At 43.1% G+C, this 23,702-nt stretch overlaps 1 protein-coding gene across 1 annotated transcript in view; it reads left to right on the top strand.

The window, feature by feature from the left end:
* Positions 1–23,702, top strand: part of LOC112405728 (histone-lysine N-methyltransferase SMYD3) — a 152,921-nt gene that overhangs the window by 8,749 nt on the left and 120,470 nt on the right. The gene's annotated exons all lie outside the window — the stretch shown is intronic.

The following is a 23,702-nucleotide window of genomic DNA, read 5'->3' on the forward strand; positions in this document are numbered from 1 at the left end:
AAAAAAAAAAGGACACTGAAGGCCAGAGTGCTATTAGAGCCTGCAGCAAGAGGGTTAATTATGTTATGATTGGTAACAGCTATTGCTCAGTAGTGAACATGTCAAGTTTTGTCTAGTTTTTTATTTCTTTCAAATTTCTTCTGTAAGCCTTTCTGCTGTACTACTGTATCAGATGGTGACCACTTATCTAGCAGCTTTTACTCTCTGAGAAATGAAGAAGATCCAAAGTAAATGCCATAAAGATAATGAATAAACTTTTCTCATATGAATCTTATACTTTCCTCACATTGAACCTATTTACTCTTAATTTGCACACAATCAGGTTATCTAATGAAATCTTAACTTTTGTAGAGTGTTTTACATTTGTTGGAATTCTTTTGTAATCATTATCTCGTTTGAACTTAATACTCATAAATTAAGAAACAGAACTTAGAAAGGTTCAGAAATATGCCTCTGGGAGGGGATAAAGGAAAAGTGGCAGCACCAAGTCTCAAACACAGATCTTTTGATGAAGCTAATGCTCCCTCCCCTGTACCACAACTACCTGTGACTTCTGACACTGACATCGATGGAGAGAGGTAGTTGCTTTCACTGCATGCGAAAGGACCCTGAGCTCATTCTAAAGATGCAGGAGTCAGTGATCATGATTAGTTTTTCATTAAAAAGAGCTTTTAGAAAGAAGTGAATTGAACGGGAAAAGTTGGACCCATTGCTAATAGCTCCCCAAGATTCAGTCCACTTTAGTGTTCCCGTTTTGCAGTTCACAAACATTCCAGGCATCACAGGGGATCCCCTGGGATTCCTCCTCAGATTACAACCTGAAATGGCAGGGAGCAAGCTAACTTCCCACCAGCATCCTTGGTTGGGAATGGGAAGGTTTTTGGATTTAGTGCCTCTTACATGCCACCTATATGGCAGACCCTCAATTTTTTTTTCTTTGAGTAAGTGATTGTTTTATTAGAGCTGGGGTCATGTTCACTTTTGGCTTATTGTTACAGTTGAAATCTGGGCTAAAATAGTATATTAGGAAAGAGTTTGGCTGCAAATAACAGATAACCTAACTAAAACTGGCTTTAGTAGGTGTGATGTGTTTTTCTCAAGAATTCTAAAGAAGCAGTCCAACATGGGAGCAGCTACTCATGGGTCTCATCACAGTCCCAGAATCCTCCTGTGTTCCTCCTTAGCTAGCCCTAGCATATGCTTTTGTCTTCATGGTGCCAGGATGACTGCTGCCCACAAGCCCTAGTCAGTGCATCCAAGCTCTAGACCAAAAAAAAAAAAAAAGAAAGAAAGGAAAAGAAGGGGTAATAAAATGCAAAGAACAAAGGGAAATCCTCCTAGGGATTTCCACTTATATCTTACGGGTCAGAGCTCTGTCACATACTACTGTAGGTGTAAAAGAGGCAAGAAAACAGAATTTTAGCTTTTCACTAGAAGAAGACCAGGGAGAAGAAAGCTGTGGATAACTTTTCGGTAGCTGATCTACAGTGTCTATCATATCCGTTAAGACCGTTTTCTTTATTCCTTTGAGTTCAAAGTTTATTTGAGATAGGATTGTCCAGAGAAAGAGAACCAACAGGGTGTGTGTGTGTGTGTGTGTGTGTGTGTGTGTGTGTGTGTGAGTCCAGAGAAAGAGAACCAAAACGGTGTGTGTGTGTGTGTGTGTGTGTGTGTGTGTGTGTGTGTGTGTGTGTGTAGAGAGAGAGAGAGATTGATTGATTGATTGTAAGGATTTAGCTCATGTGATTGTGGGGACTGAGAAGTCCCAAAATCTGCACTTGGCAGGCAGGAGACCCAGGATTGCTGATGGTGTAAGTTCCAGTCTGAAAGCTGGCAGGCTGGAGACCCAAGAAAGCCAGTGTTTTGGTTTGAGTCCAAAGGCAGGAAGAAACTGTTGTCCCACCTAGTCAGGGAGGAGGAATTCTCTCTTACTAGTGGTAGGGTCAGCCCTTCTGTTCTTTTCAGGGCTTCAACTGATTGGGTGTGGCCCACCCACATTGGAGAGGGCAATCTGCTTTATTCAGTCAATTTATCCAAATGTTGATCTCATCCAAAAACACTCTCACAGATACACCCAGAATAATGTCTGACCAAATGTCTAGGCACCCTGCAGCCCAGTCAAGTTGACACATACCGTTAGCCATCACAAATATTGTGTTAGAGGTAGGCCAAGCTATATAATCAAAAAAGTAGTTGAGGGTGGGAGGAGTGGCAGCATCCCGCTTTGGGAAGGTGTGTGCAGTAGCCCACAGGCACCTGGTGCACACCTGCCCAACCATGATGATGCCCAAGAGGAAGGTCAACTCCACAGAGAGGGGTGATGAATGTGGAGCCCAAGAGGAGATCAGCAAGGTTGTCAGCTAAACCTGCTCCTGAAAAAGTGGGAATGAAGCCAAAAAAGACAGCAGGAAAGGATATATCTTCAGACAAAAAAGTGCACACAAAAGAGAAAAAGGGGAGCAAAGAGAAAACAGGCCGAAGTGGCTAAGTAAGAAACTAAAGAAGATTTACCTGGAGAAAATAGAGAAACTAAAAATCAAGTGAGTCTAGCCTCTGATGAAGCAGGAGAAAAAAAGCCAAGTCTGATTAATATCATCTACTATGTCTTATCAGTGGCCCCTGTCTCCCTTCTTGCATGATCCAGAGGAATATTTTTATCAACTATTTTGTAAATGCAAGTGTTTTTAGAGGCTCTAGAAACATTTTTAAGGAGAGAATCCCACATCCTCACATTTTTTAAGTGTAAAGGGTTTTTTTTAAAGAGGTGAAATCATTTGCTGGTTGTTTATTTTTTAGTACAACCAGAAAATAATGGGATATTGAATAAGGAGGCTTTGATTGTCTTGGGTGTCAGCTTAACATTCCATAGATGGGGATTAGTTTTTATATCTTATAATACAAAGCATACTAGATGGCAATTTGGAGTCACATTGTACATTTACTGTCTTGGACAATTTAAATTACTTCCATTCCCATGTTGTTTTTGGTAGAATTGTTTCCTAAAGAAACCCCTTGACCTTGGCTGTCCCTTTCAGAACTGTGTGGGTTCCATAACATCTTTGGTCTTGGTAGTGCAGTTTCCCTAATAACTTTAGTAATATATTGCAAAAGATTGAAAATTTGAGTATGTAATGTATACGATATTAAATTGTGAATTAGTGGTATTTATGATGTAACAGCTTAACAGTATTTGAAGATATTGGTACTTGATATCCTATTAAGGAAAATTTGCCTTCAGATTTTAAACTGGAAAGTCACTGGAATAACTGTTTAGAAAAGTATCACAACTACGTGATTTTTCAGATTTTAAGAATTATGTACAAATTGAAATGTCTGTGTGCCGATCCTCAAAACAACCAATAAAATCTCAATTATGAAAAAAAAAAAAGTGCTCAGTTACTCTGCTGGATTCCAGTCCATTCTGTATCTAACAGACTGAGTGATCTTGGGCAGGTCATTCAGCCTCTCTGATTTGCTCCATCATCTGTAATACAAGGGAATTAGACAAGATGGTCTTAAGGCCCCTTCCAGCTCTATTATCCCATATTTCTGTGAAATGTTTCCTGGTGGAAATGAGTAGGATATCTATTTAGATGAAAATATAAACTTGATTTCAGTTAGTTCATCAGTTATATTTTTGAGTTTCTATTTATCTGAGAATTTTGTTCTATTAAGTGATATAAACATCCCTTCTGAAATCTCTATACTGTTGCTTTGATTTGCAAAAATACTACAGAGGTAGATTCAACTTAGCCCATCCCCAAAAGAGCATACATTAAAAATTCAAAAATTAAATTTGGGCTTCCCTGGTGGCGCAGTGGTTGAAAGTCCGCCTGCCGATGCAGGGGACGCGGGTTTGTGCCCCGGTCCGGGAAGATTCCACATGCCGCGGAGCGGCAGGGCCCATGAGTCATGGCCGCTGAGCCTGCGCGTCCGGAGCCTGTGCTCCGCAACGGGAGAGGCCACAGCAGTGAGAGGCCCGCGTACCGCAAAAAAAAAAACAAAACAAAACAAAAAAATTAAATTTACTTCAGTTCCTATATTTAAAGTTTTCAAGCTTATTTTTCCGTTTTTCTTGGAACCTAGAAAATTCCTCTCAACAGGTTTCTGCATCAAGCAATATTTATTACGTGCCACCTCTGTATGTTAGGGGACTTGCGTGGTATCATGTTTCAGGAAGGCAAGAGGCCTTTTAATAACAGGTGTAATTTGCATTTATGGAGTTAGTTGTCATTTGTAATCAGCAACAACTTAATTTCTGGAAGAAATAAAGCTTACCTTCTAGAGGAGGTTTGGGGATGATTTGGCTTGTGAGGGTCAGGATCCAAGGCAATAGAAGCAGAACAGACCAAATAGAATTGATTGTTTCCATAAGTTTGTGGATGGTACATAGTGTGCTTCCTTGAATGTCACATGCTTTATTGCAAAAAAAAGATTGTATTTACTTTCTTTCCTAAGTCTGTTACATATGATCCTTCTTTTAAAACGCGATGTCAGTCAATTTACTCACAGCCCTCTTGCCTCATTCCTAGTTTATTGAAATAGCCCCTAATTGGTCACCTGGCACTCAATTTCTTTCCTTTCATCTCTTTTGCACACTGTTTTTGAGTAAGTTCTCTGAAATAGCACTATTTCCATGCCGTTGTTTGCTCAGAATTTTTAAAATATTCAGCATTATCCCTAGTCTTCAGGATAAACTTCAGACTCTTAGCTTGGCGTTCAGTGTCCTGCACGTCATGACCGCAAGATCCAGCCTATATTTGTTTCTTTTTTTCTCTTTTCCTTTTTCCTCTCTTTTGCAACTCGTTTTACCTAAATTGTTTTATCTAATTATACCATTTCCCCACCCAAAAGATTCTGAAGTGGCTTACAGGCACCCATGCACACATATACACATATATGTATCAATATCTACCTATATATGCAATACAACAATACATTTTATATTGACTGGTGAAATAAGAGTGGCAAAAAATGAGATAAAAGCAGGTTAGAACCCAGAATGCATGCCATATGATCCTATACGGTGACAAGAAATAAATCACAAATTTGCTTTAAATTTCTCAGCAGCCAAAGCTAAAGACTAATTTCGAAATGCACAGTAGCTGGAAGACAGGACACATACGTGCTCCTCAGCTGAAGCAGTTTCTCCTGGAACTGAGGCCTGAGGCACTCACCAAGGGTCCCGCTGAGACTGAATGAGCAATAACCTTATCAGAATCCGCAATGACTTGAAGAGCTGAGTTTTATACTGTTCTTCAGTGTGGTTCATTGACATAGTTTCACATTATAACTTAATAAAAGAAGTAAGGAAGGTGAAAATTTATGTAATCTATGTTCTCATCTCTCTGATGGTTTACTTCATTCCAAGAATAAAACTGAGACTATATAGAAGAAAGCAAGAACTGCATGTCCTTTAGGTAATCCTTCCTTATTTCTTGTAGTCTTTTAATTTTTTAAAAAAATTTTTATCAGGGGCTTCCCTGGTGGCGCAGTGGTTGGGAGTCCGCCTGCCGATGCAGGGGACATGGGTTCGTGCCCCAGTCTGGGAGGATCCCACGTGCCGCGGAGCGTCTGGGCCCGTGAGCCATGGCCGCTGGGCCTGCGCGTCCGGAGCCTGTGCTCCGCAGCGGGAGAGGCCACAGCGGTGAGAGGCCCACGTATCGAAAAAAAAAAAAAAAAATGTATTAAAGCTATACATGTATACACTTTGAGAAGTCAAAGTACTAGACCCAAGTTGAAAACTTTGGTACATTCTCTCCTGCTGCTGCCTGAGTCCTGCCCCCCAGAGGGTGCCCTCTTTCAGCTTCTGGTATTTATTCCATGTTTCTAAAACTAATTTTTTGCTATTGGGTTGGTTTAATGACTATTTTTTATTTCCAGGATTTCAAATTTGCTTTTTTCCGCCCATATCTTCCAGTTTAGGTTTTATTTCTACCTGTTTCTGTTTCATAATTTCTTATTCACTTCCAATGCATACCCCTCTGTTATTTATCTATTTGAGCATCGTAATCATACTTCAAGTCTTGGTCAGTCCGTGCTATAGTTTATTTTACTGGAGTGAAATTGTGTTCTGATTGTTGATTTTTGATTTTTGTCGGTTATCTTCCTTAGCCTTGCATTCCACTATGTGTTCTGGAATTTTGTATGGCAGGCCCATTTTTAGTGGAAAGTTTTTTTTTATTTTGTTCCTTTTTCTCCTCTCTGTGCATCTGCTCTGTCTGGTAGCTTTGCACTTGCCTCCCTCAGGCTCCTCAGGCCCCAGTTCAGAATCCAGACTTAATGGCATTTGTAGGTGTTGCACCACAGAGATGTTGAGGCTGTTGCAGACCTGGTTACTTAGGCAACGGGCATCTGACTCCTTACCTGGAGAGAATCTATCTGTGCCTTCTAGCCTTTCCAGGTCCAATAGTTTCTGTAAATGTTTATCCCAAGGAAACGTGTCATCAACCTATATTGTCAGCCTCTTTTTGTAACCAGGGGAGCCTCACCTCATCCCCTGCCTTTAAGCTTTAAAGCAGACTCTACTCACCTTTCTTCTGTGAAACATTTTTATCTCTTTTAAGCATTGGAACTGAACTCGTGCCTGTGACTGCCAGCTTCTAGACCTGAGGCCCTGGCTTCGGCTTTGCTGAGGGCTCTGCATTTCTGTTCTGTTACTGGTCCAGGGAGAAGTTTATCTTGTTTTTGAATTAGTAAAGCCACTTTTGGTTTTTCTTTTTATATTTCACTCATCATTATGGGTTTGGAGTAGAAGAGAGCACCTCCAAGTCTGAACTTACAACATCTTGTTGGAAGCCTGCTGTTCGCTTTTCGTAGCTAAGAATTCAAGTCTTTGGCGGCAGAGGAAAATACGAGGATAAACAATGATCTAATTCTCCTGAGGGCTTCCAAGCATGGGTGCACTTTTACCCAGTACCTGTCTGTCTGTGGAGCAGAGATCTGTGTCTTGTATCCCTGGGCCTTCTTTGGAGGGAGAGTTGAGTAGAATCATTCTGAAAATGTATCCATTTCAAAAACAGTTTAATAGGAGGAAACGCCCTAAGAAGCTTCTCATTCCTTGATGCTACTACAGTTCTAAGTCCACCCACTCTCGTTTTCTTTTGTAGAAATAAAGCAATGTTAATGGTTGTCTTTGGTAAATATTGCAGTTTCTTTTCAGAGACTCTCTTTTGTAACATGGAGTCACCTTTCTTGGGTCCCTGTGAGGCCCTTCAGTACATCTGTGGGTGACGGAGCCCAGAGAAGCCCAGCATCCCTCAGAGACACGACTAGTACTGGCTAGAGGGGCCTCGGTTCCTGTATGTGCTGCACCTTCCCCAGGCTGTCACTGTTAAACCGGGAAGACTGGGGAAAGGAGGCAGCGTTGAACCAAAGGAAGGAGCAATGATTGTCTGAAGAAGGAGTAAAGGACTGTAGGGTTAAAGCTGTATTCAAAGGAAATGAGAGTTTACTGCCCAAGAAAAAGTTTTTATGGTAACTTGAGTCTATTTGAAATATGAGCAATTAAGTATAAAGGTCATTAGAAAACCAAGATTTTTTTCTGCTGCCTTCCCCTATTTTGCTAAATTAATGGTAAGCAGGAATGCCACGTGGTGCGATGATGAGTCCAGCCAGCTCTGAATTGTTTTATATTTCAAGTTTTAACAATCTAAGCAGAATGTGTTTCCTGTTTCTGAAGTTTTCATCATAACTGAATTACATTATCTTCAGGAAAATTAGGAAGATTTGGCAGGGAATTGAAGGAGAGAGAGAGAGAGCGTATGTGTGTGTGTGTGTGTGTGTGTGTGTGTGTGTGTGTGTGTGTGTGTGTGTGTGGTGAGTTTTTAAGTAGTCAAACCTAACATTACTGTGTATTACCTATCATGCTTCTCCAGACAACCAGAAGAATGGGTTTCCCAGGAGTGGGTGCAGTGCTGGCTGTCATTAACGTTAATGTGAGGAAAGGGGTTTATTGATTTCATAGCCACATAATCCCAGCTGCAGTGTCACTGTGAATGACTGGGCGAGGCTTCTGGGTGTGACACAGTGGACACAGTGGGCTGTAAAGTCAGCTGGGAGATAAACACTGTAGCTACCGTGTTAGCCCTGGGATATGCTGTTCCCCACATCACAGGACACAATGCTTCAACACGCTCTTCTCCCCAGAGAGCAGACAGCTTTGCCCCCCAGGCTGCTTCATGTGACTCTGGTTTGTCCAAAAGCCCACACCAGGGGTAAGAAGAGGGTCTGTCCGTAATTTGTGGTGACATGAATTCCACTCACAACCTTTCCAATTGTTGCATAAAAATTCTTTTCTCCTGGCTTTTGGTGTAGAAGAAGCTCTGGCTCGGGGAGCAGATTCAGTGATGGCAGCTACTGTGACATGGAAGTATGTGTTCTTGTGTAACAGGCACATTACCTCGTTCAGCACATGGCACACGGTGTTCAACAAGTGCTGTGGAATGAGGTGTGCTTCCTCAGAGAATATTATCATCGTGATGCCTGCCAGAGCTTCGAGGGCACTTACTGTGTGCTGGGCATGCAAACTGGGGAATTATGTACCTCGTCTCATTTAATCTCCGTCATTTTATGAGGGGAGTGCTTGCTCTTCTTCCCACTTTGCAAATGAGGTATCTTCAGGAGCTATATTCTTAACCGCTCCACTATACTGTCTCTATAATTTTATGAATAACTTATACACTTTCCCTATCTTAGTTTTTAAATATCGGAGTATAATTTGCATTCAGTAAAATTTACTCCTTTTTTTTTTTTTTTTTTTGCGGTACGTGGGCCTCTCACTGTTGTGGCCTCTCCCGTTGCGGAGCACAGGCTCTGGACGCTCAGGCTCAGCGGCCATGGCTCACGGGCCTAGCCGCTCCGCGGCATGTGGGATCTTCCCGGACCGGGACACGAACCCGTGTCCCCTGCATTGGCAGGCGAACTCTCAACCACTGCGCCACCAGGGAAGCCCAAAATCACTCTTTTTAGTGCACAGTTCTGTGAGTTCTGACAGATGCGTACAGTCTGCATCACCACCACTAACAAGATACAGACCAGCCCCATCACCCGTCCCCAGATTCTTTTATACCGCTTTACATTCAGCCTCCACTCCCGCTTCCAGCCCCTGCTGACCCCGATCTGCTTTCTGTCACTATAGCTTTACCTTTTTCAGAATGTCGTATAAATTGATCCAAACAACCATTTGATTCTGTCTTCCTTCATTTAGCACAATGCATTTGATATTCAGCCATGTTATTTTTACATGCGTGTAAATATATAATCTCAGTATTTGGTTCCCTTTTATTGCCCAGTTGTATTCTATTATGTGGCTATCCCACAGTTTGTTTATCTGTTCACCAACTGAAGGACATTTAGGTTCTTTTTCAGTTTTTGCTGGTTATCAATGAAGCCACTTTAAACATTCACATACAGGCTTTTGTATGAATATAAATTTTTATTTCACTTGAGTAAATGCCTAGGAGTAGGATTCCTGGGCTGTGTGGTAAATATATGTTAAACTCTGTAAGAAATTGCTAAACTGTTTTCCGAAGTAGCTGCACCATTTTGAATTCCCACCAGCAATGAATGGAACTGCCAGTTACTTCACATCCTTTCCATCACTTGATTTTGTCAGTTTTGCTTTTGTTTTGTTTTTTTTTTGTTTTGTTTTTTTTGCTTTTGTTTTTGTGTTTAATCATCCTAATAGATTTATAGTGATATCACATTCTGCTTTTAATTTGCATTTCCTTCATGACTAATGATGTATTTTTTTTCATGTGCTTATTTACCATCTGCCTATCTTATTTGGTGATATATTTGTTCAAATCTTTTGCCTATTTTTAAAAAGGTGTTTTCTTCTTCTTGAGTTTTGAGAGTTCTTTATTCTGTATACAAGTCTTTTATCACATACATGTTTCAGAAATCTTTTCTTCCTGTCTGTGGCTTGGCTTTTCATTCTCTTGAAAGAGTATTTTGAAGAACGGAAGTTTTAAATTTTGCTGTAGTCCAGTTTTCATTATCTGTTTTTAACAGATCAGTCTTTGGATGGCACATCTAAAAAATCTTTGCCTACTCCAAGAGGATAAAGTTTTTCTCCTATGTCTTCTATTAGAAAATCTATAGTTTTAGGTTTGATCCATCTTTGAGTTAATTTTTATATATGGTTCAAGGTTTATTTATTTACGCACACGGATGTCCCATTATTCCAGTACCATTTGTTGAATCAATATCTTATGTAAGACAGTTGGATACTATAGAAAAAGTGCAGAATTAGATAATAGGAGTAGTTGGGTTCTTGTCTTGGAGCAATAACACTGATGACGTTAGCCAGAGAGATGGAGTCTGAATGGTAGGTAACAGGGCAGTTAACTCTACATGCTTTAGAGGCATGTAGAGTCTGCTGCCTCCTAACTATTTGATATTCGCAGATTTCCCTATATTAGCCTTAGTTTTTTCTCTTGTAAGATGAGAATAATCCATATCTGGCAAAGCTGCTTGGAGGGTTCAATTAGGTAATGTTAAGTCTAGCTTGGGAGATGGTAGTTCCTCAATAATGGTAGCCATTATTGTTATTGAATGATCTGAGGAAATAGTCTATATGGAAAGTTCCAGGAATTATAGCATCCTCAGTTCCCATCATTTGCTGATCAGGTTCTCCGAATTGCTCACATAATCTTCTTGATAACTTTCAAAGTCTTCGCGCTCCAACCTTTCGTAATCTCTGATTCCTTCCCCTTTTCTGTCCCTTCTTTGTGGCTCCAGTGATGACTGTGTTGCAGTGGTTGGTGCTTTTCACTCCTGTATTCTCCCTGGCATAGACCCCTCCCCAGCCTGGGCTCTCCGTCCTGAGACGGGAGCTGACCTGTGTCCGGACTGGGGTATCTCACTGCCCTCCATCACTGCCCTGTTCAAGCCTACAGTTCCTGACATGGCTCATACTGAGGGGTGTGTGGGCAGGCTGTACGTAGGGGTGTCCAGGTATGTGTGTGTTGGGGGCGGGGAGGTGTACTAGGGCGGGGGCTTTCAGAACGAGTAAGAAGACAGCGCATGAGCGGTGCTGCACAGGTGATGTGCAGGCCATTTCTCCCCTTCCCCCCAGATCCCTGGACAGAGTACATGTCATCCTGGACTCTCTTCCGTCAAGTTCCCTCCCAAAGGAGATGATGCTCCTTTTAGGGTTTACCACATGGGAATTGTTCTCCCTTTCTGAGTGTGACCATAGAGTCTAATGCCCACAATGAAACAGAAATACTGAAACTCCATGGGAGCAGAGATCAGACAAGGCTTCCTTTGCCATTTATTTGTTACTACAGTGCAGGGGAGTGTAACTCACCCTTCCTCAGCCCTGAGCCTGAGAACAGTCCTCTTTAGTGGTTGTAACAGCTTCAGGGCTCCGAGGTGGGTGGAGACCAGCTCATTCTGCAATGGGAGTGGACAGCCAAGGGCTGTGCCTAAAACCTGTAGCTGACCTAGCAGTGACAACGGGAAGGATGTCCCAGAAATCAGGAGTGGGAAGACGGGGTATTCTAATCCCTTCAATGATCTTAATCTGTGTAGAAATTAAGAGGAGATGATGCCATTCAAAAATAACTTTTATTTGTTCTACTTGCAAAGTACATTTGCTGGGCTTAACAGCAGACTTGAAGGCTGAGACTTTTGGTCCATGGTACCTGCTCAAAGCCCTTAAAATATGACATGCTCGACTTCACAAAATTTTGGAATCCTGCAGGTCTCGGTCACACAAAGTTCCACTAACATCTCACTGTTGCAATGTGGGAAGAAGTAAACTAAATAGTGAATTTCATGGTAACTATTTGGGGCTCACTATTTGCGTAGTCATAGACAGGCCCCTGCAGTGACACTGCCTCCTCGAAGGGGTGAAGCTGGGGAATTGGTGCTATTGGTGAGCTCCAGTAGAATACATAGTGCAGGTCTGTGAATTGGGGATGGGGGGCTACCAACTGTGGTTCCACTTTCTTAGCCCCTTGCTCTGAAAAGTAGCTATAGAGCTCCAGGTAAATACATTATATCGAGCACCTGCATTTCTCCACACTCTCTCCCCAAAACCTACTGAAATGATGGTCACATTGGGCTCTTCCTACATGTAGTTAAGTGCGTACCTTCAGAGCCTAAAAGGTGGAAGCAAGAGTGCATACTTTTTACTTAGATCCGTAAATATCACAGAGGCTAAGCGGTATGTCAGAAGGAGTCAATTCAGTTTGAATAGCTGGAAGAAACATTAGGCATCTGGTTCAATACCTTCCTTGTATAGAGAGGAAAAATGACTTGTACAGTGAATGACATTGGAGAGTCGGGACCAGAAATTCCAGGTGTCCTACTTCTGAGGCAGTGCTCTTTTGATGAGGCACTGTGGTTACTGCACCTGGGCATGGGGGCAAAGGTTAAAGAGTAAATTGGCTAGAAATTCCCCTTTGACCGTTTTTCTTGAAAGATCATTTCTGTTTGTTCATGCCTCATTTTAAAGTTCTTAAAATAGTGTCTTTATCCAATTTCTCAAGTCCTTTGGATAACAGAACTACAGAAATAAAAACAGAAAATGTGTATAGTAGCATATTTTCATTATAAATGTCTGGATAATTTAGCATATTTTAATTAGAATGCCTGTCCAAGACCGTAGACTAACATTCACTAATGCTTTCACTGCCCAACCAGGAGGATGAGACTAGGTCTAGCCTATAAGAAGAGATTAAACCACTAGCTACTTTGGGGCATCCGAGGAGCCTGGACTCACACCCCCAGATAGGACTGTGATTCCCAAGCAGGTCTTTTCTATTCCCAGCCTGAGCGTTAACCCTCAGGAAATCAGGCTTCTGCTATTGCTTAGGACTTAAGAGTGGACCTAAGTCTCCTTTTTTTGCCTATCACTCGTCCACAGTCACCATTTACCTCCAGTCTTTCAGCAAACCTGCTTGAATGCTTCCTTCCCTCCTTCCATTTTTTTTTTTTCCTTTCTTTCTTCCTTCCTCAAGTATTTAATGAAGTGAGGCTTGTAATATACCAACTATGGGAGTCCTAAGATGAAACGATCTCCCCTTCCCACAAGTGGCCTACATTCTAGTGTGGAGACAGACACCAGACACAGTTCAGTTCAGTGCCGCAGTTATCTTAACGGAAGCCTGTTTTAAGTGCAGTGGGAACAGAGGAGGAAAAAAAAGTCTCCCTGCACAGTCAGGGAAGACTTCACAGAGGAGGAGACACTGACCTGAGATGTAGAAATTATATAGGAGTTTTCGGTGAGGTAGGTTCAGAGGGGGCAGTTCAGACTGGGGACACACCCCGGGAAATGTCTCGGAGGTCTGGAGAGTATCGTGTAGCAGGGAGCTGCATATGATTCAGTGTTCCTGGAGGATAAAGGCTGGTAAGGGTAGTGATTGCGGGCGAGGGGAGAGGTATGCCAAGCAGAGTTTGGATTTTCATCATGGAGGGGTGTGAAGCCATTGAAGAAAGTGAGGGTTGGCTTTTGACCAGCAGCAACCAGAAAAAAATATAACAGAGTGTGTAGAAACAGAGTGAGAAACTATTGCGCAAGGAAGGAGAATCATACACTCTAAAAACAGGCGAGGAAATTAGTGAGGTTCTCACACTATTCCATCCAGAAGGGCTTTTTGAGAGCTGCTTTTGCATATTTGTAATGGCAGCCGTCCCCCTCTTTGCCGCCCCAATGAACGAGATGTTACTGGGTCCAGTTAATACCAGGGGATGTAGCAACGGGTCTGTTTCAAATGCTTATCTGCTTACAGGCTGTGTCTGGGTGCTTCAATTAAAGACTAGAATGTTTACCCATTGTGCTGAGTATTAATTGCTAAGGAGAGGTGTGATGGTTCTCTGAACTAATTGTACTTCTTGGTAATTCGGATATTGTATTGTTTCAGACGCAGACATCGGCATGTCTGCTGTTTTCTTTCAACCTTTATTGCCAAGTCATTTTCAGACCCTGAGCACTCTAAAAAGTAAAGAAGGATGTGGGCTTTCTCTGTCCCTCATTTTGATATGTAAATTGGAACCCTGGAGTTATTAAAGCATTGATAATGCTTTCCTGTCTGTGAAATTAAAATTTGAAAGCTGCAGCTAAGGGCCCATAAAAACAGTCATCTCCACATTTGTCATTAAATCGCTTTATGCGATAAATTTGCGTATCCTTAATTGAGAATCATCTTGCTTTTTTCAGGATTTAGTCAATCTTGGCATTTTTTTCAGTGCCTTCTTATGCTAATTTCTTTATTTACTGTGCCTCTTAAATTGAAACACATAAAGTAGCAGCCAGTTAATAAATTATGTGTTCTACAAATGAAATAAAAGCATGTTAATTATTTCTAAACAATTAAGCCGCATTCAACATGGAGAGTTTCTCAGTGGGAACAGCACACAGCCTCAGAAGATGAGAAAAATTCCCTGCGTTTGACATCATATCAGTGAATATCTACTTTTTACAACCGCTTCTTGCTACAAATCAGGTCAGTTAGAGTCATTGTAAGAATTGCGCAGACTAACCTGTGAATCCATAGCACTGCTTTTCAGCTCAACAAAAGGCCCTGAGCAGCTTTTTTCTGAAGCTGCAGTTCACCAGGTCCAGCAGCCCCGTAACTTAAAAAGGGACAAGGAGGGGCTTCCCTGGTGGCGCAGTGGTTGAGAGTCCGCCTGCCGATGCAGGGGACACGGGTTCGTGCCCCAGTCCGGGAAGATCCCACATGCCGCGGAGTGGCTAGGCCCGTGAGCCATGGCCGCTGGGCCTGCGCGTCCGGAGCCTGTGCTCTGCAACGGGAGAGGCCACAACAGTGAGAGGCCCGAGTACCGCAAAAAAAAAAAAAAAAAGGACAAGGAGAACCTCCCATGTGCTCAGAGAAGCGCTGTAGAAAAATAAGACTCTAAGGAAAGATGAGGGAACTAGGACTCCCTGGCCTGCAGGGGAAGGGGTGGGGACTGCATCCAGGCAGGGTGACCTGCAGTGTTTAGTTGTTACTAAGCCTGGGGAAATAGACTTAAACTGCAGGTATTTGGAATAGATGTACTGACCTTCTGAACTTTTTTTTTTTTAAACATGGTGGCATTTCCTCTGTGGGGCATCTTCTAAGAACAAAGTCTTTCCCATCTGTCTGTCTTGAATTCCCAAGAAACTTCCCAGTCCTCAAGTTCCGGAATCCTTTGATTCCAATAGGTTCCTGGATAAGTTAGATGGGGGGAGGCGGGGGGAGGATTTTAAAAATCACACATACTACCACTAAAAAGGGAATTTCATCCTGAACATTAGACTTTTTTAAAATCACCCACTCTGGGTTTGGGCCATTTCACCTTTATCTGCTGATTCACATGACACGTGATCAATCAGCAAGCATTTGCTGAGTAACCGCCGTGTACTCGAAGGGCTAAGAGAAGACCCTGTTAACTGAAGCTCCCGGGAAGCAGGCCAGAAATAGGCAAGAATGAGAAGAGGGTGAAGCCTGTTAGGTTTTTGCCTATATTCTCACCATGTCGGGCCCATCTGTGTGTCGTGATATCCTGTTGGTTTCCGGGGATAGAGATTCTGGGTGGTCAGAAGGAAGCTATTCTCCTCCCTGGTCCTTCAGCATCACACTCAAAAGGAAACAAATTGGCACACAGGAAATAAAGTTTACTTCTGGACTTCAGTCCCAATATTTTTGCTTGTTTGTTTGTTTGTTTTTTCTGTTTCTTTAAGCACGATAGAGTGGCAAAGAGAGAAAAGTGAGAAAGGGAGTTTAAAAATGAAAGAAAGGTGGTAGACCATTTTGTTCTTTACCCCCAAATAAGTGGAAAATAAGAGGATTATCACAGTGTCTTGGGTTTCAGACTTTTCTTTGGATGGTTTCAGGGTTTGGACAAGACATCCCTGTCAAGTTTATTTGGAGTATGCCCCTCGGTCTTAGTGCTGGGAGCCTGCTTTAGATGTTATCTGGATTTTTTCTGAGCTAATCTAATACCGTTCTATAGTCTGGAAAAAATAAACTGTTTTCGTAATGCTGTTGGTTTAGTATCTAAGTATCAGGGGTGTACTCAGTGAAGAGAAGAAGGTTTTTCAATATTCATAGCAGAGCTTTAAGGGATTGTTTATGCCCTTTCTGCATCTGTCATTTCATACCTTAAAGACTGAACAGACAGGTTTAAGTGTAAAATCACTAGTATTGTCCATTATGGGCAATGTCTGACGATCAGCCTCAGTTTCTTACTGTAACAATCCCAGTGCCACTGTGTTAGCGATTAGAGAAGCCCAGCCTACCCTTTCTATAAAGTAGAGCCGCTTGAAAACAGTTTGCCTACATAAGTCCCTCTATTGGTTGAGCTTTTCATGCTACCATAAGCTCGTCCCAATAATTTTTACCCAAGAAAATTACTACTCTTGCCATCCAGCCTTTCAATTAAGTATGCTTTGCTATGAGATGTTGCATTTAGATTTTTATTAATTTAAACATTTTGTGTCAACAGAAGGTAGATCATTATTAACTGGTACAGTGTGGTGTCTCACAAAATACATACATGTCACAGAAAAGTAATTCACTTCCTCATTCTATCGCCGAACAGATGTGTATCTGAATAAGAACTGGGGCCCCGGGGTGCTCTAGTACATTTATTTATTTATTTACTTTAAGTCATTAAACTGTTGACTGAGAGGCCTTGTTGCAGATTTCCCAAACTTTGTTCTCTTTTGCACAGCTACCTCCCCCCTCCTCCACCGATGGTCAAAAGTAGGTTTAGAGCAGTCATCCGAGATTATCAATTCACTTTTGGCTTATTGTAATAACTCCAAGCTGTAGAGAGCCCGTTGGCTCTCTTTCAGATGAGATAAGGGTTTGATGACTAAGAGAGCTGGGAATACAGAAGCCAACAGGGACTTTGGTTGCAAACCTGCGGAAGGTTTAGCAGCAGCTGTGTTTGCTGGCCAGCACGCCAGAGTGAGGCAAGTCCAGACCTCGTGACCACACCAGACCGTTGTCACTCCTTTCCTTCACAGCTCTGATTCTCCAGGGATTTCTTCAGCACCATCCTCTCCTACCTGGACTGCTTCACTGCAGGGGTGCACTAAGTGGGCTGCCTCTTTCTACCCCGCTGCTCCAGAATTTAGCTTTCACACGGAAGCCAGAAGGACGTTTTCAGGAGGGACCTCAGCCACTCCCCACACGCTGAAAGGGGAGACGGGGCGACACTGGCAAGACCCCTGTGTGGCCTGCCGCTGCTCACCTTTCCAGTCCCAGCCCCGTCTCCTGGCTGGAACTTGCCAAGTTCTTTCCTGCCCTGGGGTCCTCGCACGTGGCTTCCTGGCTGGCTCTTTATCCCTCTTCAGCTCTCAGCTCAGCCTCCCCTCCTCAGGAAGTCATCCTGGACTGCCCTGTGAAAAGCAGGTGCCTCCTTCCTTGTTATTTCCTGATCCCTCTTTATCTCCATTGTAGTGCGAACAGTCATTACGTATTATTATTATTTGTATTTGCTTGTTTGCTCACTTCTTAAGAAAGTAAGAAGGGCCGTATCGGTCTTGTTTTCTGTGGTGTCCTCAATGCCCAACACGCTGCTTCCGTAATTATTATAGCTCTTAACAAATTTGCGTTGCATGAATGAATAAGTCAATAAGTACAGCTATTTGCCTACTGTTGAGTTAAGCGCTACAGGATATAACAAGTAACTGCGTTACTGGAAGCTTTGAAATGACTTTCGCTCAGAAAACAACATAAACATAAAACTTTTGCTCATTCGTAATAGTTTAAATGATGGGCTGTCAGGAGGGAATGTGCTTGCCCTTCTTCCTCCAACAGTTTCTAGCTTTGAACATGACCTATCCCAGTTCCCGACACCAAGGCTTACAAACCTGCACATAAACCACCCAGAAAGACGGGGTGCATAGCTCCGGTGACCTTCTTAGAAGACCCCCTCTCACGTGCAGTTCGTGCCCCTGGCACGCTTTCCTCCAAGAAAGCACACATTTCCAGCGTGCGTGAAACCAGACTTCGAAAGTAACCCGGGGTGGTGTGTACCTAGATATGTGATTTTTCTAGTCTGATCAGGAGCATAAATATTATTCACATTATCCTGTTGGATATCGGTGTTTTGACAATTAATAAAGTATAAGAGCGTTATTTCATAGGGACCCATAAGCCCAGGATTGTACGGGACCTTAGAGGTCCCACCCAACCAGGGCAGGCACCTCCTCTGCGGTATTCCTGCTGGTGGGTGTCCGGCTCGATGTGAACAGTTCTGGTGGAGATCTCAGCGCATTCAGTGCCTTTGGGTAGATCCTTCCTCTCTCTGGCACCTGTGATTGTTAGTTAATAACCTCATGAACTCAAGCCTGCCATTTTAAACTTACATCAGTGTCCTAGTTCTGCCTCGTGGAGCAGCGGAGAGTAAACAGCTTCCTTACATCACCCGCCTTGAGTACTGGAGGAGGCGTAGCTTAGCAGAGAGCATTCAGGCCGTCAGTTATACAACCAGGAGCTCGACTCCATGTCCACCACTTTCTAGCTCCTTGAACTTAAGGATGTTACTTCATCTTTCTCAGCTGCAGTCTTACCTATAAATTAGGGATTGAGTGGTTTTTACCTTATACCTTGTCAAAATGATTTAACGAGATAAAGCACTTCAAGTAACTAGTTCAATAAACCTCAATAAATGTTATTATTTTTTGAACCGCAGCTAGCCAGCTCTCTGAAATTCAGCCTCATCTGTAAAATGAGGTGGAGAATTCCTACCAAGGAGTGGTTCAAGGTTGACATCAGTTAATCCTGAGACGTGGTTGGTTGGTCACCGAGGCAGGAATCTGGTTGCATGCAGATATACATATGCATTCTCATCCTAACCAGGTTTCATTACCTTTTTTAAAAAAACACTTTATTGAAATACGACTGACATCCAAAAAGCTGTACATAGTTAACGTATACGACTTGATGAATTTGGAGATAAGTACACACCCATGAAACTGTCACCACCATCTATGCTAGAAACATGTCCATCACCTCCAAAAGTTTCCTTCTACTGTCTTTATTAATATCAATTTTTTGTGATAAGAACACTTAACGTAAGATCTACCCTCTCAGCAAATTTTTAAGTATACAATACAGTACTGTCAGTGACGGGCAGTATGCTGTAGAGTAGGTCTCTGATTTTTATTATCTTGCCCACAGAATATCATGAAAGACTTTGTTAAATGCTTGTTGAGGTAGAAATATACGGCGTCAGTAATATTCACCCTGTGTACTTGCACAGTCACTATGAGAAGGTGAGTGTAGACTGCTGGATTTGTTCTCGCTGCTCCCCTGCTGGTGTCCTCTAGTGGAGAGCACTTTATCTTTTTAAGTCGCAGTAAGCCTTAGCCAGAGAAAGACACTGAGTTATCTGATTGGAGGAGGCTTCATTATGCAAACTTTTATGTTTTCTTGGGACCGTATTTGCCACCACTTTGGGCTTCCGCTACCACTCCCTTTCTCTCATTCCTCAGAGGAATAATAATACTTTGATGACTATCTCTGCAAAGTTCTTTGATTACCCTGGGATATAGTTCGTCTAGAATTAAACATGTGAACTTTCCTGAAATACCTTGTTCTACTCTGTCCTGTTTGAGAATAATTTCTTTTGGGAGAAAGGAAAGGGAGAAAAATCAGAATCATGCAGCCCTGTTTTTTCTGTTGTCTGTTAACTTTGTACCACTTGCCCCAAGCAGCGAATCGCCTTCGTGCTGGCTTCCTGTACACAGAGCCTGGAACCTTTTCTCAAAGCCGCAGTCATTCAGCATTACCTTCCTCACTGTCTTCTCATGGGTGACTGCTCCTCTCTCGAACTGTCTGGGGGTTGTGTGCTCTTGTCTGACCTTCTGTCATGATACAGCTTGTGTGTGTGTGTGTGTGTGTGTGTGTAGCAGTTACTGTGCTGAGCACTTTACACACGTTATATTTCATTTAGTCCTGATACCGACTCTGTGAGGTTGGTCCTCTAGTCCTGTTTCCTGTTGGGAAATGCTTAACGCCTGTTTTAGCATCATGCTCTCAGATTTTGTTCTGGAAGGTGAACTGGTGCCATTGTGTGAGTAGAGCTGGATAAAGCAAACGCGAACTTAAACGACCGTCAAGAATTTTACAAGCTCGTAGTTTCCCAATAGTTTAATGACGACTCATCAAGACTACGGCTGCTTTGTTACAAAACAAAACAAAACAAAAATGCATTAAAAATGGGAGTGGGGCTTCCCTGGTGGCGTAGTGGTTGAGAGTCCGCCTGCCGATGCAGGGGACACGGGTTCGTGCCCCGGTCCAGGAAGATCCCACATGCCGCGGAGCAACTAAGCTCGTGCACCACAACTACTGAGCCTGCACTCTACAGCCCGCAAGCCACAACTACTGAGCCCATGTGCCACAACTACTGAAGCCCGCCTGCCACAACTACTGAAGCCTGTGTGCCTAGAGCCCGTGCTCTGCAATAAGAGAAGCCACCGCAATGAGGAGCCCGCGGACTGCAACAAAGAGTAGCCCCCGCTCGCCACAACTAGAGAAAGCCCGCGGGCAGCAATGAAGACCCAATGCAGCCAAAAATAAACAAATAAATAAATTTGTTTTTAAAAAAAGACAATCATAGTGCCCTGGACTTGGTCACTTTTTGTGTCTATTCTAAACAAACTCATCTGTGCAGAAGCAGAGCACATGGGAGATGTAACTGTTGATTGAGTAGACCAGGAAAATAAGCCTAAACCATTAAATGCTTGCAGCAAGTCTTGGAAGAAAAGTGACAAGTAGGATCGAAGAGATTAGAGCCAATGACTGAGGCAGCAAAGACCAGGTGTGGTCCTTGGTCCTGACTGTGTGGTGGAATAACCTGGGGAACTTATAAAAAAATGCAGACACCTGCCCACCCCTGAGGGACTCTGCTATCATTTGCCCAGAGGAGACCTGGACCACTGTACTTTAAAAAGTTCTTCAAGTGATTCTAAAAATATACCCACTGCATCAGACCCTGACAGCAGGGAAGAGAACCAAAGCTGGAGGAACAATAGGTGTGAGTTTGGAACAAAGTCAGAGACCTTGGTATCCCTTAAAGCACATTCCTGGTGCATCTGCTGTTTGTGCGTTATTGGTAGGATGTGTCAGGAAGTCAGCGCTCTGTAGCCTCCCAGAGTGAGCTAAAGCCTCTGATAGATGTAAAATAGGCATATCCCAAAGAGTTCAGCTCCCGTTGGTGATGAAAATCAGGTTCTCTCATGTGTTAAGCTCTCTGAGTGAAGTTTTGTCTACACTTGTGCAGAGCAAGTGGGATTTTCATATTTGTCTACTTCCAGAAAAGAATTCCATGCATATTCTAATTGATGATGAGCATTGACTAATATTAGGATCTTACTTTCAAGTAATCTGGGAAGTTAAACAAATAATAAAACAGAAATGTTAAAGGAAAACAGCTGGAGCTGTATACTTTGACCCACAGAGTATGACTCACAAAGAAAATACAAACTGATTAAGAGGTAATGATTTTATAAATCCTCTGTGGCTGGCATCATTGCATTCCCTGGGGCAAGGGGTATGAAAAGAGAGAATTAGGCCATCTTGTACACCCGAAATGACATTTTGGACACCCGAAATTTGGTGGGGACCTTGTGAGACATCAGTGTACAGATTATACCTATACTATTTGGGGGCAGATTTGAGATTTGACGTTGACAACATGCCAGGCCCCCATGAAAGATGCCCATGACTCAGTGAGTATTCTTTAGGAGCAGGAAGATTCTGAGTACATACTTGAGTGTGTGTTTCCAGTTCTCCCCAGGATTTCCAGCAGGCCCTCTGTGAAATCACTTGCCCCTTCCTGTACCTCTTTCTCTTCCTGTGAAGTGGGGACATCTCTGATCATCATCTGGTAATGTTTATGAAGCTCCATCAGACTTTTGTCTGGAAGACTCTGTTAACAGTAATGCCTGCTTGGTTTCTGACATGGTTACAAGAGAATGGAGGTGGAGGCAGGGCACCAAACATAGCCAGTGCTTTTATCTTTGACATTATAAAAAGGTCCCCTGGCTGAGGGCCAGATTGGAGTTTCCTGGAATATAAAATGCAGACGTGTGCTTTCTGTTGGTGGGGCGCCAGGGAATGCTCACCGAGCCCTCGGCCAGTACTTCACTTCCACGGCATGCACAGTTGCCAGGAAGAACATCTGAGTCCTGGTGATTTTGTGCAGGGTCTCTCATGGGTACGAGGTGGGGCAAAAAAAGAGCTGACCCATGGAATTTGGTCACCTCCTCTCCCAGACCTTAGAAGGAGTGGTCTCCCTGCCAGACCCTCAGCTTATGAGTGATGCCCTCTGGAATGACCCTTCCCCCCTGCTCCCGCCAGCTTCCAGAAACAGAGCTCTGTGTGGATTAATTCACAGATGACAGAATTGTTTTAGAATAACTGGAGTAGCACCGGTGTTTCTCCTCTAAGAGACAAATGCAATCCTGAGCGCTTTCTTTTTGAAAATATGACTGAGATATTAGAGATAATTCTTCCCTCAAACCGGGACATATTTCTTTTGAACTTTTTGCCCATCTGGCACATGGTCTGTGGATTTCAGTGCTTCCTTACAGGGTATTGGTAAGAACTGGTGAAGGGCTGGTGCAAGCCAGCTATGAAAAAGTAGGGGAAGCTAGCAGAAATGGCCTTCACTGGTGTTAAGGGACAGATTCTGACGTCACATTAAACAGTTTCCTTTGGTTACGCTTACGATTATCTCCTAAAAGAGCGCGTCTAGACTTCTGTCCAGGACTCATTATCTGAAATCGTTAGTGTGGACCCCAACTAAACTAGCAGTCCCTCAGTTTGAGACCACAGATTAAATAATCTGATGTGCTTGCGTTAGCAGATAAGCGAATACCATATTCTCGTGTGAGTTTGGAAAGTTGCCCACTCTAATCATTATACGTGCAAGCGTTCGAGGAGACGTGTGGATTAAATAATCCTTGTCAAGTTCTTCGGTTGGCAGAGTGCAGTACTGGGCTGGGTCTAGTCTTTGTTCAGTCCTCTGCATACTCTCTCTGCTCTGACTGGTGTATTTTATACATGAGAAAAATCAGCTTAAAATAGAATGAAGGTGTTTGCAGTCTGTTGCACAACCACAGATTCCAGAGTCTCTCCCATCAGAATTTCAGGTCTCTCTTTGCGCACAACAGACACTATATACACAGGTGACTAATGGAGTGGAAGGATTCGTTTCCATCTCCATGGTAACCTTAATCAGGTTCTCACCTGGGGTAGCTGAGCCAGGAGGCATTGTTAGCCTACAGGGCGCACAGCAGGCCAGCAGCAGAGCTGGGCTTGGGGCTCCAGCCTCCTTATGTCCATTTCCCGGTGCTGCCTGTCACACACTCCCATATGCCACAAGCAGAGAACCCACATCCTGCTGTTGTTCATCCTATTTATAAATGTCTCTGCAGGAACGACGTCCAGGTCATGCTAACCGTCGCACTCAGAACACTGCCCCTTATACCTAACTTGAAACTGTTCTGCTGCGGTTCCAAGCACTTTCTTCTGTGTTTGCAGAGAAAAGTGAAAGCAGCTGTTCCCAAAGAAGGAAAGATGAAGTGGAGGCGTCAGAGGCAGGAGGAGATGAGGGCTGTGGTTTGCATCTCCATTAAAACAAAACCTGCCCTGAAATTTGGGGGTATACTTTGCCTTAATGAGGGTTGCCATTAGAACAATTTTTCCTATAAAATATTTGCATTTTTCCTAGTCTCAAACCTTCCACCT

Source organism: Neophocaena asiaeorientalis, unplaced genomic scaffold, assembly GCF_003031525.2.
Source record: "Neophocaena asiaeorientalis asiaeorientalis breed wild unplaced genomic scaffold, Neophocaena_asiaeorientalis_V1.1 scaffold524, whole genome shotgun sequence".
NCBI classification, from domain to species: domain Eukaryota; kingdom Metazoa; phylum Chordata; class Mammalia; order Artiodactyla; family Phocoenidae; genus Neophocaena; species Neophocaena asiaeorientalis.